Genomic DNA, 19,187 nt, shown 5'->3' with positions numbered 1-19,187 from the left:
TTCCAGAGCAGGACTGAGCAGAATCTGCTTCAACACTGCGTGCGGACTGAGGATGGATTGTGTGAGCTGCCGAGTGTTGTGTTGGAGTAGCAGTAACATACCTGAGAGAAGGGCTACCCGACGGTGCAGGGTAGAGACGGGCTCCGGAGCGTCTGAGCACAGCCTCCTTCAGGATCCTACGTCGGGAAGCGGAGGTTTTTGACCGGGATGACGGCCGCCGATCAGGTCCGGCGGCAGACCGGCGGCCCAGTGCAGGAGATGTAGCCGGTGGCGGAGATGCAACAGTGTCGGCAGGCACTGTGCGCCGAAAGAGATCCGTATCAGGGAGACTCGAAGCCGCAGGTGAATCCGCTGGATGGACCGGAGTGTCGTTAGACAAGGCTGCATAGCGGTTGGAGAGGCCGATGTCCGGAGGAGAGGCAGCCCCATCCGAGCCTCTCTTATAGCCACGGACCACCACTTCAGCCCAGGTTGACTGATGCTTCGGAGTCGAGCAGGATGAAAGCCTGGGAAGGCTAGAGGGGTCCCATAACACGGTGTCCTGGATGTTAGCGGTTGTGCTAAGAGAAACAATCTGTTTGGCTTGTACTGAAGCCACATCCATAAAGCCAGTCAGCAGGGAATCTTTCTCTCTGAGTTCCTCTGAAAGTCGTCGGATGTCTTCCATAAGGTCAGCAATCTTCTTGTTCGCTTTCTTAAGGAGTGAGCAGTCCTCAAGGGGCAGAGTTATCTCGGCTTGCATAGTCACCAGAGCTTTGTTGCGATCAGTAGCGTTGATCGCGTTTTTACGGTCATCTATCTTAAAATCCATGTCGGATGACTAAAATCCTTAACCCACGTAAAACTTAAATAAAGTTAAGTTAAATAAAAGGATATAAAAAATGTAACGAAAAAAGTGGATTAAAACTGGATAAGAGTCCGGTTCAAGACGGAGCTTCCGACAGGTGGCTACAGACGCCAACGCATGCGCAGAGTGCAGATTACGTCAGCAATTACGTCAGAGATCTTGTGACTGCTGTGGATACTGACAGTGGCTAGTCTTATGGAGGTGGAGTAGACTTTACAGCTGACTCCTTGTTGTGGAGATCAAAGCAAGTATAAAATGTATTTAGCTCATCTGGTAATGTGGCCTCACACATAATGGGGTCGCTCCTGCTTTTGTAGCCTGTGATGTTTTGATGGCTTGTCACATATGTTTGGTGTTGTTGGTGTTTAGGTCTCTCTCCAGTCTCTGCTGATGTCTCTGCTTCGCCTTCTTGATGCTAGCTTTCAGTCTCGCTCTGTATGATTCCTTGTCACCAGAGCGAAAAGCAGCTTTTTTGGCTCTTGGTGGAGCCCTCACCCCTCCATTCATCCAGGCCTTCTGATTGGGGACTGATTTAAGTGTCTTGGTGATCACCACACCATCAACACATTTGCTGATGTATGATTTCACTGATTGTGTATATTCCTTAAGATTGATGTGGTTCACCTAGGTGGTGGCTTTTCTGAAAATGTGCCATGTCTGTTCAATCAAAACAGTAAATACACACACTTACCACATGGACACACACCGTCAGACATCCTATGAACATTTAAATGCTCTTAAAGGCTTTGTCTGTCATGTTATCCTCCAGCCCTGTGATCTAATTCGAACAGCTGAGCCTGCTCACCAAGGATGTATGGAGAGAGTATAGCGCGTGTGTGTGTGTGTGTGTGTGTGTGTGTGTTAAAAGCACTGTGTGACATGTTATTCAGCAGCTTAGCTGTAAAGGATCCTGCTTACCAAGGACATATATGAAAAATAATATCAAATGCAGTGTTTTAGGATTAGTGTGTGTGTGTGTGTGTGTGTGTGTGTGTGTGTATTTTGAAAACAAAACACACCAGTTGAATATAAAAAATACACTTGTATATACTGCAGGAGTAAGAATGGGTCATAGCCAGGTAGAGTGCATATTCAAAAACATTGCGATTTTAATTTCAATTACACGGATGGAAGTCTCTAATTACGGTCATAACTAAGTTTACTTTAAGTTTAATGTACTTATTCAGGATTTGTATTCATGAATTTTATTTATTTTAAATGCCCACTATTGTGAGCATAAGTTTTGTTTTGCTATGGTCTAAAATGTCCATTTTGTCAGACCTTCATAAACACCTATAACAGCCTATTTAATCAGAATATTTTGCTGCTTTCTCCAGCTTGTTATTTATTGTAACTGGCATTTGTTACACTACATTGTTGTTAAAAGTTGGTGGATGACGGTCAGGGTTAAAATGTGTCTATTTATCACTTCTTGCTAAGTGCCCAGTCCATTATTTTCCAACAATATATTTCTGCTAACTCTGTCTGATGATTGCAGCTGTTGATTGTCTTTGTTTAATACAATTGCTATTTGCTCCATTCTTACTTAATTCTGATGTAGACCTGATTACTCTTTGTTGTACTGTTGTTCCGTGACCGTGCAACAGTGCAATTTCTTCCTGGGACTAATGTGGTTTAGTTGAGAGGGTTCAAACAAAGATTTTGAATAAAACTTTTGTTCTTGAGAGTAAACTGGGAAAAATTTCAAGACAAACATTCATTCTTGGAAATATTCATCATGTATTAGTGCCCATTTTTTTGATTTCATTAAAACTCCACACTAACAGATGGAGCATGTCTCAGTACCCAATGTCATTAGCCAACATGTGTGGACCATGACCTGCAAATTTACCCATACCATGACGTTAACCAATTAGTGTTCCTTGCCAATTGAAGAAACTAATAATATAATGTGGACAATGTCTTAACTACAGATAATGTAATTACACCACTCACTCTCTATAGCAGATGTAACCCTATCTTTCCATCAGGTGAATATCTGCAAAGTTGCGGTTCTAGACTCTGGGCTTACACAGCTTGCTTTACAGCTGGATCCTGCACTTTCAGTCAAGCAGATGCCAGGTGCTTAGAATGGGCATCTCCTCATCAGTGACCCTCAACACTGGAACCCCATGGTGCTGTGTTCTCAGCCCACTCCTGTGCTTCCTGTACACATGTAAAGGTATTTGATTTCAAATGCAGGTGCCTGACCGTGCAATGCTCTGTAAGTAATAGTGGGAATATTAAACTTCACTTCACTTTAAAGCCAGTGAAGAGATCTTAGTGTAGGGGTAATCGAGGGCAGATATGCTTAATGAGGAGAATAGTGTGTTACAGTAGTCAATGTGAGATGAGATAAAGGTGTGTATAAGCATCTCTAATTCAGCAGATGAAACTACAGATCTCAGTTTACTGGGCAGCACAGTAAAGAGGCCCAGTATTTTGCATAATTAAGGGGGTGACTTATTCTGGCGCAACAACCAGAATCTCCGTCTTATCAGCACTGAGCTGTAAAAAAGGTTTTGTTGTCCAGTCCCTAATGGTGTTTAGATAGTCCGGGAGCCTAGCTCATCTAAAAGACTCACGGGGATTGTATGAGAAGTCCATAAATAAATTATATGCAATACTAAATCTGTTTATGATCTGTCCCAAGGGCAACAGTAGAGAATAATAGGTGCCCAAGAACAGAGCTCTGAGGAACACCACATGGCAATGGAGAGGAATCGGACACAGACTTCCCAATAGAGACAGTGATATTTCTGGCATTGATGATAGGATCAGTCCAATGTTAAGCCTGATGTGCGCACTAAGTCACATAGTGGCAAGAAAAAAGACAGTGATAGTAGTAGGAAACCCACCTGGCCAAGGAGGAGCTAGTGTGGTTGGTTTGTGGTAACTGGACATGATCAGTCATGTGGTATGCGATAGTCATACAGACCAGGTGTATGAACCTAGGCCATTTGGATGGATACCATCAGAGTAGGAAAAGGCTGGAGAGATATTTTGACAACTCTTTGGCGGCTGGGCTTATCCGTCCCCCTCCTCCTGTTGGGGCTGGATTTTTCTTTGTTAAAGAGAAAGATAAGTCCCATTGATTTCCAGGGTTTGAATAACATCACCATTAAAAACAAATATCCTCTCCCCCGAATCGATCCAGCCTTTGAGCCTCTGCACCAGGCCACAGTCTTTTCGAAGTTGGATCTGCACTTACCTCATTCGCATGAAGGAGGGAGATGAATGGAAGATGGCGTTTAACACACCACTTGGGCACTTTGAATATTTGGTGATTTCTTACGGATTGACTTACGCACCTGCAGTGTTTCAAGCCCTTCATACTACAGGATCTGCTGAACATTTTTATCTACGTGGATGTGGGAGACGTGCTTACTGTCTCCATGAAGGAACACATTCAACATGTGAGGTTAGTACTACAGAGACTTTTGGATAATAAAGTCTCTGTCAAGGTGAAGAAACTGGTTTCACCTGACATCTATCACTTCTCTCAGATATGTCGTTGAGCAGGGGCAGGTGAAGGTAGATCCGGTGAAGATCAAAGCAGTGAAAGAGTGGCCCAATACTGCTTCACATGAGCAGTTAGAATGGTTTCTGGGCATCAGCAATTCTTTTTTGGGTTTATCCGGAACTACATCAAGGTAGAAGCTCATCTCACTTCCCCATCCATCTGTTTGTTTGTTTGTTGGTTGTTTGGAAACACTCCATAACTGCGGCACTGCAGTCTAATGGAACCTCACATTTTCCAATATGACTCAACAAAGTTGCACACCTGATTTACCTATTTTAAATTCACCCACCTCCACATCACAGCTGCATTTTTTACTCTCCTTGCAACCATATTTTAGCAATCATTTTATAGCTAACTTAAACTTGAAGTCAATGTTAGCCAGCTAGCTCTGGGATTTTGGAAATACCTACTACTGCATTGATGGCGACCATAATACAAATTATCATCAATTATTCTCAAAGTAAAAATAAACATGCAATCCTAACTAATGTTAACTTTACATTGTGTTGGAACGAATGGTCAGATTCAAACTGGGAGACTGGTCAACTTTCCTTTATCTTTTAAATCCTTAAATTAACAGAGGGAATGCAAATTAATTTAACCCCTTGTTCACATAATATTTTATCACTCACAGCTAGCATCCAATGACAAGGACAAATCAACCTAACGCGTACTGGCCAATCACAGCACAGTAGGGCGGGACTTGACCAGTCTTTTCTCAATTTATTTATTAGGCAGCAGCAATTCAGGTAGGGTGCATATTTACTGATATGGAAAGAAGTAGGTGCGCTAGCTACCTACATTGACAGGTCAGACAATGAAAATGCTTCTAAGCCTGCATGCTGGAAAACGGCCATAACCAAGGTTAAGGAGAAGACAGGATAAAAGAGGTTCAACAGCACATAACAAACTTCTGGCACAATACACACACAATTCACCCTTCGCTAAGCCACGCCCTGAATACGACCATCAATTGGTGTAGTTGGGATGACAATACAGCTAAAGCCTAAATCTGCCTATACCCATATTCTCACACAGTCAATGAGTCAACACGACAGAAATACAAAAACTGCAATACTTAGGTTGAGTAAAATTTAAACTATAGGTCCCGATAAAGAAACAGCCCTGACTAACTACTCTAAAGAAAGATTGATTAATTGAACTGGTAACAAGTATAATATCTCCTCTGTTTGTCCTCCAAATAAATCAACAAACCCACTCCAGATGATGAATATTCCCATAGTATAAAGCCAGTAGATTGAATTGAAGGCATATTCGAATTTTCCATATTATAAAGAAACATTTTTCAAACACAGTCGAGACCATTCAGTTCTACTTGTGTAGCCAACCTAATTTTCCAAGCGATTATTGTGAATTTTAACAGATTACATTTGGGAAGTACCCTTGCTCGATGCAGTAAAAACCTAATGTTTTCGAGACAGCGTTCCCCTGAAGAGATTTCTGAGTACAATAAGCCTCCACCTCGACAGGCATACACACACACACACACACACACACACACACACACACACACACACACACACACACACACACACACACACACACACACACACACACACACACAGTAATCTAATAGAACACTTAGTTCATGTTCATTTTATGAATATGCAGCTCCCATTAATTGTTTTTACCAGTATTAGAGAATGACATTTCCTCTGCTGAATATTTTTAGACCCCTGTTGATTTCTTAATTTGGTTATTGGGCTCACAGTCTCTAACATATTTAGTTTGCTTCGTGTTAAATTATTCGGCTAAAGCTCTCCTGAACAAAACTATTTGAAATGGCAGGGCTCAGGGCAAATGGCATAACTACTTTTTTTAAGGCAGAGATCCGACAGTGAACTTTCTTCTTCTTCTTCATTTTGACATCACATCCTTCTAATAATTGTGCTTTTCAAAGCTTATGCTTATAGAGAATTATAATTCAGAAAATAAGATAAGATAAGATGCCCCTTTATTTATCCCCCCTTAGAGGAAATTCAAGTTGGCACAGCAGAACTTGGAAATATAGTGCAAATAATAAAAGAAGGAAAAAACTACAATAAAAGCAGAATCTATGATCAAATCAGAATCAGATAAAAATATACATGTTGGAAATAGATATATACAGTTGATATTAGAATATCCCACATCCCTCTGCCTGACCTTCCAATGAACCCGTTACCCCAATACAGGACAAGGCAGTCATTCACAACCATTTCTCATTCTCAGTGTCAAATAGAGTTGATCTGTCAACGCCTCTCTGCATCTCATACTGACACACAAGGTCGCCTGCCCTTTAGCATCTGTATGTATGTATCTGAATTAGTCAGCTTGGTGAGGTTTAGGCAACAAAATTACTAGTTAGGTTTAGGAGATCGTTGTTTTGGTTAAAATAATGTAAGTACTGTCCCCGACTAAGGATTTACATAGTCGAATCAGAATTGTCAAGTCTTGCCTACAGTCAACTGATAGTCGAATCGTGTGTTTGTGTGCGGCTATTGTGGGGGGGGGGTTTACACATGCTCTGCTTTAATCTTGAGAAGCTGCAGAGCAGCAGCGTCTATTCCTTACAGGTGAGAGGGGGATTTCTTCATTGTTTTAAAATAACAATGTATCAAATAACTACAAAAGTGGCCACTGGTAGAGAATCACCTGTATCTGCAGCTCCTCTAGGCTTTCCAGAGCTTCATAGAGTTTCAGCTGATTGTCGAGCTGTCCGGCCCATAGCTTTACTTTTTGGTTCGCTCTCATAGCATCATTTTCAGCTACAGAAGGCAGCTGTTTAATATGAAAAAGTTCTAAAATCCAGTTAGAGACTAGCTGGCGAATGTAATTCCACAGCTAAAGAGGCAGATATTTCTTTAACCACTTTACACCTGAATGTATTTACAATTATATAAAAAATGAATTATGTGTTTTTCATGCTAAATTAAGTGGAGGTTATTAATTTGTCTATAGCATATAGAATAGATATAAATTTAGGTATGATGCAAATAAGGGACAACAGACATAAACCAGTGCTTTCAAAAGGTTCCTAGGTACATTTCAAATGTGCACAAACTGGCATTGGGGGAATACAATGCGAATTTGCAACAGTCAGCGTTAAGGGCCTAAGGAGATGGTAGAGACCACAAAACAGAGCAAAAAGTGAATATTGGCCAACAGGGCATATAAATTTCAACCTATAAAATCAATACTTTGTCAGAGCTTTAGTTGCCAAAACTTTACAATACATAGGAAGCAGGAAATGAACGTGTGTCGCTGCTGTGAAAGTCATGCTCTTTGTGCACCCAGTGAAACTAATCCAGGCAGCAATTACATTTCCTTGAAAATGTACTTGCAAAGCAAATTAGCAGAATACAAAGGTATTTAGTAGGAGACGGCTGGTCTTTGCACATGCTCAGGTGTTTGTGGGCTTACAGTATTCTTAAACCCTTTAATCTCTGCAATAGTGTGTGTGTGTGTGTGTGTGTGTGTGTGTGTGTGTGTGAGTCAGATACTAAGAGACTAATAAAGTCTGCTCTGACGCTTTGCTTTCTCCCCATTCATTTGTGCAACAAACAACAAGCTAAATGCCAGGCGCATTCATCTCCTAATAAGCCGAGAATAACACAGGGATTTTCATGAGGGGGAAAATAATTGCCTGTTCAAGTGCTTTTTCACAAGTTTCACATCTAATTTGGCAACTCATGAAGTGTGTCATGGAGGGAGAGGGAGAGGAGAGAGGATCATAGCTTTCGCCTCCAGTCTACACTTCACCCAGAAAAGCCTTCTTGTTCTGCGTTTCCTACTTTTTTTTCTGCTTTGCTTTGTCTTTTCCGCCCTGAATCAAGGATTTCAAAACTCCCCTTCAATCAAATGTTTTACCTGAGAGTCCTCTCTCCCCTCCTCTCCCACGCACACCGCTATTTCCTTCACTGACATCCCTTTCAACAGCAACACAAGTCTTTGTTCTTTGACTTTGGAGTGCGCTGGCACTTAGTGCCTCTTTTTTATGCTTAGTTGGCAGCGTAACAAGCCTTGTATAGTGAGGAGCTGGCGATAGTGAGCATCAGCGCATCATATAAACTGTTGTAGGTAAAGTCTTATACAGCTGCAGAGGGTGGGGGTGGGGGAGCAGCAAAGCACATCATATTCAGTTGATCATCCCTGCAAAATCCCCTGGCGCAGTGGCGGCAGACAGGCATGGTGGGGAATTTTGAGAGGTCAGGACATAAAAAAGGAAAAGACAAGTGAAGTGTCAGAGGGATGAGGCAAAGTGGAGAGAAAATTAAACTAAGAGAGGGAGCGAGAGAACGGGGAAATGAAAGAGACAGGAGCAGTGGTAGAGTGTTGGGGTGATAACGTCAGGGGAAAATTGATGCAGGGTAACAATCCGGTTTATTTGTGCTTTGTTCACTATGATAGACACCCAGAAAGCAGCGATTTGAAATCACCGTGAAGGCAGGCGCTGCATAAACACAACAGCAGGGGGTTGAATACATTACCAGTCGGGAAAGCTTCACATACATGATGAATAGAAATGCTTGAGGAAGCCTTTGACAGCTGGTTGCGATACATGTGAACCTGACATTAGCACTGACTGTCGTGCTTAGGCACTGCTGGCTTTATCAACTAACATATGCTATAGCTGTAATGATGCCATGGATTGAATGTGCTACTGGAGGGAGAATAGTGTTGTGTAGTAGAGCCTAACATGGATGCACAGACCAAGGCTGATGTGTTTAAGTTAAAGCAGAAATGTGATGCAGAGGGATCAAGAGGGGGTACTTAACAACAGAGGAAGAAGCAGATACACACAGAGTAGCACTGCTTGCAGAACCTTTATATTGGTATTATTGGGATTTCTAACACATGCTGATTCATTGAAACAGCAGTTGCTCCTACAAGGGTTAAACTATTACTGAAGGAGCAGAGTGGAACCAAATTGAGTTGAGAGCTCCGGGAACACGATGACGTCCCTACGGCAATGTCAGACAGGGCAAGAAAAACAAGAGGAGGTATTTGGAGGTAAAACCAAAAGTGAGTGAACCGGAAATGTCAGTAATAATCCCTCACTGAAGTTAAGAAGTCTCCTGGATGAGGGACAAAACGCCTCAACAAGATGGGACTATCTCATCTATCTTCCACCAAGTCCAGTTGCCCTTTATTTTAACCTTCCTTGGATAACTATGACCTGGAAATCTGTGTGTCCAAGTAAGTGCAGGTGAAAGTTTAAAAGTTGTCTGAAACTGTGATGGATGTTTTCATATGTTGTGATGTTAGCTATAGCAGCAGGAGAGTTGTGAGTATCGCTGTCTGGAGCTGGTGTGCTGGCTCTGGGACTGTCTCGTCCTCTCTGAATGTTAGCTTCACAGTAGCAACTGTAGCGAGAGTTTGCGAACCCACAACTGTGGTTCAGGAGGTAGAGTGGGTTGCCTGCTAATTGGAAGGTCGGCAGTTCAATCCCCGCCTCCTCCTCTGCATGTTGGAGTGTCCTTGGGCAAGATACACACAGCCCCTGGTGGCTGTTCTGTTTGAGCACTGAGACTAGAAAGGCACTATACAAATATAGAGCATTTACATAGCTTAGGTGCTGATTTGGCTCAATTATCAATAAAGTTACCAACATGGTGAGCAGTTAGTGCAGGAGAGTACTTCCCTTAGTTCCGGATTGCTACAATTTGGATTAGGGTTGGGGTATAATATTCTCAGAGTCATAACTGAATTGATACATTTCATCTAATGACATGTCTATTTTTGAAAGTATTGTTGCTTTAAAGCATTTTTCCACACCTGCCTAAAACGTTTGCACAGTATGTAGTTATTAAGTATGGAATGCTGGACACATGATAAGTAGTGGGTGTATGGCTATATATAACCAGATAGGTCACATGATGACACCTGAGCCAGCTTTGCCTTCTGTAGAAGATGTTGAGATGTGGTTGAAAACTCAACAAAACATATTGTGTGAATCCTGGAGACCTCTTTTTGTCTGACGTTAGTTAGAATGTTGTGTTATGACCCTGGCTCAAGGGAAGCGACGTTGAAGAGTCATAAAACACCTGTCATTTCCAAAAGCAAATTGTATAGCAAATAAATTGGACAAAAAGTCAACCAAGAAACAGAATGTGGTAGCAGATAACAATGCTGCTGATAACGGCTGCAAAGTGAGAGAGATGGGTGGAGCTTGACAGGGGTTTTAAAGGCCAGCAAAAGGTGCCAGAGATCAGGGGATGATAACAGGAGGAGTTCCAGGTTGCCTGCAAGAATTAACTCCGTTGCATTAGACAGTGGTCATAGGCGTAAATCACAGGGGGGATGGGGGGGTCAGGTCCCCCCCATCTGAGGTGCCCCCCCCCTAAAAACAATCAAATAATATAATGATACTTAGAATAATTGTATAAATAGTAACAGTAACAATACAAATGCAAACAGGGCAATAAAAGTGCGTTGTAAGTTTAGAAACATTTTAAGTCCCCTCTCCCTTGCCTCACAGTGGTTTGGTCCACTGCCTGCTTTCTCTCTCACAGGAGTCAGAAAACAGAAAACCTGTTAAATCCTTCAGTAGTTGTGAAACTCCAGTAATATTAAGTAGGCTGGCAGAGCTGTTTTATACACTTTAAACACTGGATGAACTGATTCTTTTGTCTTTAATACAGATGATGCTGAGTCATTAATAAATTAATCATGACAAAAAGTTATGAACCGATTATTTTTCTATGAGCCCACTCTGTTATTATAACATTACCTAGCTTATTTTGGTAGCTTGTTTAACAGCTCATTGGACTGGAACTCATCTTCTACAGCTAGAGATGCGTAGATTGATCAGCTGGGGACTGAAATAGGCCATTTATTTTCGCTTACCAGACCTGACCAGTGACCAGGGCCGAGCAGTGTCAAATAGGCAATTTTCTGCCAGTCACATTGAACGTTACAAACACGCTGCGCAGTGTTTCGTGTGTGCACAGGTAGTAACGTCATGTCACAGCCACAAGCACACAGGCTAAAACATGTCTTAGGTGTGTGGAAGTTATTCACGAGAGTTCACAAGAGACGCTGTGGATATTTAAAGCAGGGACCAGGTAAAGCAACAGTTAACAAGCCTCCTCCACACGCGGTTCATCTGCTGCTGTGAAAACAGAATCACGGGTGAAAAACCAAACTTAAGTTCTTTTTTAATAAAACTGCTGACAAATAAAGTCAGAGCAGACAGAGAGACAGACAGGTGTAGGAGTGTGCTTGTGTGTCTGACGGGAAAAGCAAGGTGAGCAGATTACTGTAGTTTGTGATTAAACACAAAAATAAATCGGAGAATTAAGAAGAATTAAAATAGTGTGCAATTTATTTTCAGTTCCTTCCAGTGAAAATGTTATTTTATATTCAATGTTTCATTATGACCATACAAGTGAGACCAGTGAGAATAGCTAACATTTATACTGGTGCTGATGGGGATCCTTATAAAAATAGATTTTTCCAATAAATAGTTACAAAAATGTTTGTGTATGCTGTCAGTTATAGATCTTAGAAAGAAAGAGAAAATCAGAAGCGTCCAAAATTAGAATCGGCAGGTCAGACCTTTCAAAAAATCAGTAACTGGAATCAGCCAGGAAAACTGCAATCTCTGCATCTCTTACTACAGCGATGATCCTGTGTGTGAACCGATATTAGGCTGATACCGTAGATCTACCATTGTGTTGGGTTTTGCGCATTATGATAAGCTGGCCTGCAGCCGTTAAATATCTATATGTTATGTAAGAGATGTCCTCTATCCCAGAAGAAACCTAAATTACTATGTAGCCTAGAGGACGCAAGTTATTTAGGATAACATGACTGCGTTGTGAACCTATGAACTTAAGTCACACTTAAACAACTATTACTTTGTGTTGTTGCCCAGAAAAATAGTAGCAAGACTTCTCTCGCTGGACACATATCCTATACAAGTACAATTTTGGCTGTATTATTTGTGTCCTCCTCAAAAATGTCTCTTGAGAAATTTTATGTTTGTTGTCCCCCCCCTACTGTTAGATGAGATTTACGCCCAATACAGTGGTTGCAGCTTCACATCCTGCAGAGAGAAACAAGAGGTTTAGGTCTTTGCGGAAGAGACATCAAAATGATTCAGAGCAAGAATAAAGGCCAAGGCCTCTTTCTCTATGGTGGAAAAATATTTCTAATGAAAGTCAAACTAAAATAGCACACAGGTAGCTTTTAAATAAGAACAGCTCACACCAGCATCACTTGCGTCACTGGCTAGTTTGAAGAGCTTGTTAATGTCCAGCCTGTTGTCATGCTCAGGCGTCACATATACACGGTTTGGAAAAGCCGTATCTATTGTACGCAAAACGGTTGAACGATTTTGCGTGTGTAGTGGACGTCCCCAGGTACGTGTAACATCGCTATCTAGCTAGCTAGTTAGCAATGTTTTTGTTTAAGAAGTTGACAGCCACCCCGAGGCAACTTCCCTAACCTCAACCATGGCATTAGTTAGTGCCTAAACCTAAGTCAGTAAATATATGCATCACGGCCGATGTGCTAGCAGGTAGAGTTAGCCTCCTTTTTGTTGCAACACTATTGCAAACTGCAGCGTATCATATACACGCAAAATCGCCGTTTTGCGTACAACAGACATGGCTTTTCCAAAGTCTGTATATGTGACGTATGAGATGCAATCGGGTTGTAATGTCAGGGACAGCAAGAACAGAAGCATACCCGTATCTGTCCAATCAAAACGGACCTTTGGACTAAGCCGGTTTGTCAAGGGGGCAGCCACAGTAGGAAAAAAATGTTTCAGCTCACAGCAAAAAGTGGGAACACCAAAGTCTACAATGGCCTCTATTTTGGCTCCGTGGGTACAGTCTTTTTTCTGTCCAACAACATTCCCCAACGTATGTTACTGTGGTTGTCCAAATTCACACTTGTCAAGGTTCAAGGTCAATTAGGCAGCATAGTCTATGGAACACCTCTGACTTATAATACAATACACCCCGAGCTCCATGAGCTAGCACTGGGTTCACCATTACCGTGCCGAAGCATGCAATCTACTTCTTTACGCAGAAGCAGACGCTTCTCAGGATTCCCTCTGTGAGGATGTTGTTTAACAGGAGCCGCAAATTCTGGATGGTGAGTAGTGAATGAAGTGCGTTACTGGATATACAGCTAAATGAAGTAGTTGAGAGAAAACAAAGTTTGGCACTTCAGTCTGAACAATCCTTTGAAGACCAAACTGTAAAGAACTTAATTATAACCTCAGAAACTGCTCAAGCTGTAATTCTATATAGGGGAATGGTTTCAGCTGCACACACACAAGAGGCAGACCAACCCAATCAGTCAAGACTCTTAAATATTAGGAATAAAGCTGCTGGTGGAAGTTTATGTTTAGGCTTACCAGCAGTCTAGGCACACATAACATGTTTTACACCCAGAAACATCTGTTATAATTGCAACCTCTGGTCCTCTGAACAGTCTCTTCAAAGGAGGGGAGACAAAGTTGTGTCTTTCCTTTGTTTAAATTTGAGCTCCTTACAAGAGGGGGGACACTTTTCCAATCTCCAACATGTCATCTTTTGTTAGGAAGGTGTTGGAAAGAGCAATCTAAAGTGTCGGAGGTTTTGCCTCGGTCTTTCTTCACAAACAGAAAATGTAACTGTTGTTTCTCAGGTTCACTGGGGCTTTCAGACATTACAGGGAATGGGATCATCTCAGGAGCACCTTGCTCGGGAGCAGCAAGTACAAACCAGGTCATTTCCTAACATGAAGGATAGACTTTCAATTGGAAATTGAGGACCAAGCTCTGGTCTCTCACCAGAGACAATAGCCATCTATGAGAAAAGATGAAGAGGGGGCTAACTCACTCTTTTGAGTTGGACGCTTTTTAGCTTTTTTGGGTTAAAGATGGTTTTGCTGTTGTAGTTGTTTTTTACAGTTTTTATTGAGGCTACAAACTTAAATGGCTTTTGTCTCTTGTTCAAGAAAGGGCATTCAGCAATAATGTGACCAGGAAACCAGCCTTTCTGAAGTAGCACTTCCAACGGCATAGAGTAGCAGTTCAGTCTGTTTAAGGAAACAATCATTTTCTTAGTACATTTCAACTACCAATGAGGATGTTTCCATTGCCATTTGTTTCTGTGCCATTAGTTTGGGTTAGTCAGCAGATTTACAGAAAAACTACTGGCAATATTATATATATATATATTTTTTCCTTAAATTTGGTGTAAGGGTGTTGCATGGGGCAAGAAATCCGTGATGCGGATCAGTAGCCAAATGAACTGAAAAACAAGGCCTTGATTTGATCGTAAAGTAAATACGATAACATGCACAGGACAAGTGTATGTGTTATTTGCTTTGATTTACTTTGCATGACTTACCCAATCAGGAGGCCAGATGTAAGTGTCTGCATCATCATTGTTAAAGTCCTCCATTTTCGCCTGTCCACACTAAAATGCTATCCCGGAGTTTTAAAACGAAAAAAGGGGTCGGCAGCGTTTTCAAACTTCTCCATTTTAGGTCTTCGGATTTGCTGTTTTAGTCTGGACAGGAGGTGCAAACATAGCAAAAGGTCTGCGTTTTAAATTGAAAATGTTGGATGTAGTGTGGATGTAGCCTAAGAGATTTGAGATGCACCCAATATCTATGTTTCTGCTGCATTTATTTTGACAAGCTGTCCAATATGAGTTAGATGCTAAATCAGTGCAATTCTCCTTTAATAAAACTAACAAAAAATTGTCCAAACAATGGTGAAAGTACACATTCAAGCTATTTTCAATACAATATACCTACTATTATATAACAGAATTTTAAAGGTTAATTTTAATTTTACCTCTCTGTGTTATTTATGTTTGCATACAAAAATACAAAACAGCACTGTTTTGTTGCTTGTTGCCTCTGATTTCTTATCTTTATGCGTATTTGGTAGATGGAAAAAAACCCTCGAAATTACCTCAGTGATTTCAGCACTAGTGGCTTGATCCCTAAACATATGCTGTAGAAATTAAAATGTCATGAGTTGAATTCATTATTAGCAAACAAATCCTTGATGTTTAATACACAGCATGTACCAGGGGAAACTCTGATAGTTAGAGAAACAAATATGATATAAAGTTAATCTTACATGAATATCCCACTGATTTGAACAACTACGACAGATTGCATGCATGGATCACTATGCACATTTCACTTCCAGGTTTTAAACACTGAAGAGCTATCCCATGCAGCCAGTTTCCTGCAGTCTGCACTGTTATAGGTTATTAATGTTTTCTGCCCACCATTATTCATGGGAAGTGAACCAGTGGCTTCCCAAAGTCATATTTACACAGGCTAGATCAGGAAGGGATTAAAAGGCAGGGCACCAATTGGATACATTCATCCTGAGACCTTGCTTTAAAGTAGAAATCAAATTAAACCTTTTCCGTTCTGATTTTGGTAATCCCAAGAGTCTATGTCACGCTGCTTTTCAATGCCTTTTATTTTTTGTCAACTTGATTATTTTTGTCATCAACAGTATTTTTAACCTAGAAAGCTTTCAATAAAACATCTGATGGCAGTTTTCCAAAAGTGGCTTTTTACCCTATTTCAGTGTCCTATTTCCCTTCTTTTGGTATGTTTTCATTGAAATTGAATGCAAAATAATGTGCGCTGTTTTCCCTAACTGGCTACCTTTGTGACCAGTGCTGGTAGTACCACATTCTCTATTGACAGTAATGTGATTCAACAATTCTTCTGCTTGAGTAATTAAAGGTATTATAGCTTATAGGTTAGTAATTATATTATCAAGGAACACTCTTTGACACTTTTAGGGGTTCAAGACCTCTGAGGGGGTGAAGGTGGCTCACTTCTGCCAAGAGGAGGAATGCACCTTCCTGTAACAACAAAATTGTCATTTTTCAATTCTATGTCTTCTTAGGTGGATAGCTAATCACTGGAATGGCTTAACTAAGATATCTGTTTATTGCCACTATTGCATGCTAGTTTATGTTAGACCACAATTTGTCCTAATTCTAAGACTTTTTTCCCCCTTTCAGGCTTGGTTGTAGGAGTGTTCCAAGTCGGATTTTTATTAGGCTACACAAAAGAATGAAAAAAGCTTTTTTGCTAAAGCTTTGAACCGGACAACCACAATGGCGAGTTTTCAACACCCCCTGCAGAGCTTTCTGGTCCAATACAGAACAGTTGCCATACCATGTTGCATTAAGAAAAGATATTATAAAAACAAGACAATATAAAAAATGTCAATTGCGAATAGGAATTTAAAATAGTAAAAATGGAATAGGACAGATACAATTAGTAAATATGACAGAGCAACTGCAATAAAGTACAAGATATGAAGAAACAATTAATTAAAGGCAGTCAGAAACAGAAAAGAGAGAAATGCATGCCATATGACCATAGTAGGACAACATTTCTATAAGGACAGGAACTTCACACAGCTCATTTTCAGAAGTGCCAAAACACTTTTCAACTGTTTTCCAATGAGAAGCCACACTTCTCTGGGCCGATCATGTGTAGCCTGTGTCATTAGGTATTCGACAAAAGCATTTCTACCACCATTTATTACGTCAATTCTCCATCAGCCCAAACCTTTCCTGCTTCAAATGAGCATTGACACTACTTTGTGATATTGAGCAAAATGTATTGACTTTCACTTTGTCCATTTCTTTTCCAATCTGACTCGTCACATTTAGACTAAAACACTTGAATGGAAGGCCCATTATAGAGACCAAGAGAGAGAGTGGAAGAAAGAGCACAGGGTGGTGTGAGGCCACTGGATAATGCTACACACACAAACACGTGAGCAAACACACACACACACACATACAGCAGATGACAGAGCTATCTATTTGGACCAGAACAAGGTCATGTACTGACCGCTGGCCCTATTCCATCTAGCTCATTTTTTCACCCCCTGCTCCTCAGTTTCTAAAGAAATACATCAAGCTTTTGGCAAAGACACTGTTTGATCTACTGCTGGGTGACAAGACGCCAGTTTGGGATAATATCAGACACCCACACTAATGTTATTCACATTTGAATAAGTCTCTAGTCTTTTCTAACTACCAAGGTCATCACCATGGTATAGACACTGGGGAGGTCCAAATGACATCTAATGAGCAAATGAGAGATATGGAAATTTGCACATTGAGAACACACCTTTGACGACTAAATTGACCATTTGAATTCACATTTTAAGGAAAGGTCTGTGGTTTCTGGTCGGGTTTTGGTCAATTGCTTACTGTTTACTGACTTTTTTTGGGGGGGGGGGGGGGGGTTGCCTTATTCAGATTGTGCAGACCAAACCTGAATTTTCGCTTTGCGACGCTTTTCTTTTTTTCACACACAACGCGAGAAGGCGATTTTAACGCGCTAACGTTATTAAACACAAGTTGCCATTACTACAGCTGTATGAACCCAAAGTACAAATTTTGCTGTGATTAAATAGCAATAAACGGATCAAACTGATGCCGAAATAACTACAATATGATGCAGATTTGTTAAACATATGAATTCATACTTTGTCAGGTCTGTCAGCAAGACAGCAGGACAACAACTTCTAAAATGTTTGTTTTCTGAATGGAGTTTGGATCAATCAGGGCTATGCTAACTTGGTCACAGTAAAGTACAACGATAGCTGGACTAAAGTTACATACACATGTTTTCTTAACTCACCAGGTAGTTCAACCTCCTCGCTTTCTTTTCTCCCAGCAATGTCCACTTTTGTCCGGTTTCTATATAAATATGAAGTAGTGCCAAACGACGCTAACAACACTGGAACCAGATGTGCACGGAATCTAGCTGCTGAGAAGCTTGAGTGAAGATAAATCAACGTTGTAATCCTATAAACTAAAGTAAAAAGCTTATTTAATAAAAGCAGTTTACTCCGAGCTCCTCCCTCGAGCAAACAGCGTAGTTGCGAGCACTGTCCAGTCCGACCACGGGTGTTTATTTGTCCGAAAGCTGGAGTGTTGCTCCCTGCTCCTCTAGCCCAAGTTTAGTAGCTCTCAGCCGGTCTGCAGATTTTCAGTCGCCCGCTCAGCCTGGCTCTCTCCACACAACGCTCTGAAGCTGTCGGTGACGTACGGACAATCTCAACGTTGATAGGCTACTCAGCGTCATGCGAATTTCTCGCTTGAGTTGAAAATATTAAACTCACGCAAATTCCTTCGCGTCCCCGGCACCGGCCCCTTTGCGTCGCTTCATGCCGCCTGACAAGAAATCGCGGCTCTTTGCGTCTTTGCATTGACTTTGTATGTAAACTCACCGCGCCGAATGCTCGCTTCGCTTTTGGTCTGAAAGCACCATAAGGGAGATAGGAAATGCGGGAGGTGGGGATGGGGGGTTATATGCAAAAAAGGGCCACAGGTCATGTTCAACTAGAATGATGTGATCAGATATCATTATTTTGATCATTACGATGTCACTGTCTGGCTACAGCACACCTCTCCCTCTTTGTGCTGACAAGATAACATTATGTTACTAGAAGAACAATGACTGACCTTGATGATCATTTTAATTTGATACGTTAAATATTCTCTTTGTATTGCTAGTTGTATTTGCTTTAATGTTATCATGCTGTTTAGCTAGTGAGAACTGTATAAAGAACAGCCACTCAGACTCTTCTAACACAAAGAGTAATTTTACCTCATTGCTTCTACTGCTGCGTCAGTCGGTTAGTTTATGTTATAATAATAACTTTTACATATACCTTTTGTAAAGGGTTAGTTAGTTAGAATTAACATGTTAACTAACCTATCAAGGCAGTGGTAGTCTAGCTATGTTCTACTAGGTAAAATTACTGTTTTTGTCAAGGGAGTCTGGCTACTTTGAAGATACATAGATTCA

This window comes from Micropterus dolomieu, linkage group LG19 (genome assembly GCF_021292245.1).
Source record: "Micropterus dolomieu isolate WLL.071019.BEF.003 ecotype Adirondacks linkage group LG19, ASM2129224v1, whole genome shotgun sequence".
In the NCBI taxonomy this organism is placed as follows: Eukaryota; Metazoa; Chordata; class Actinopteri; order Centrarchiformes; family Centrarchidae; genus Micropterus; species Micropterus dolomieu.
Note: the sequence above shows the minus strand (reverse complement) of the source record.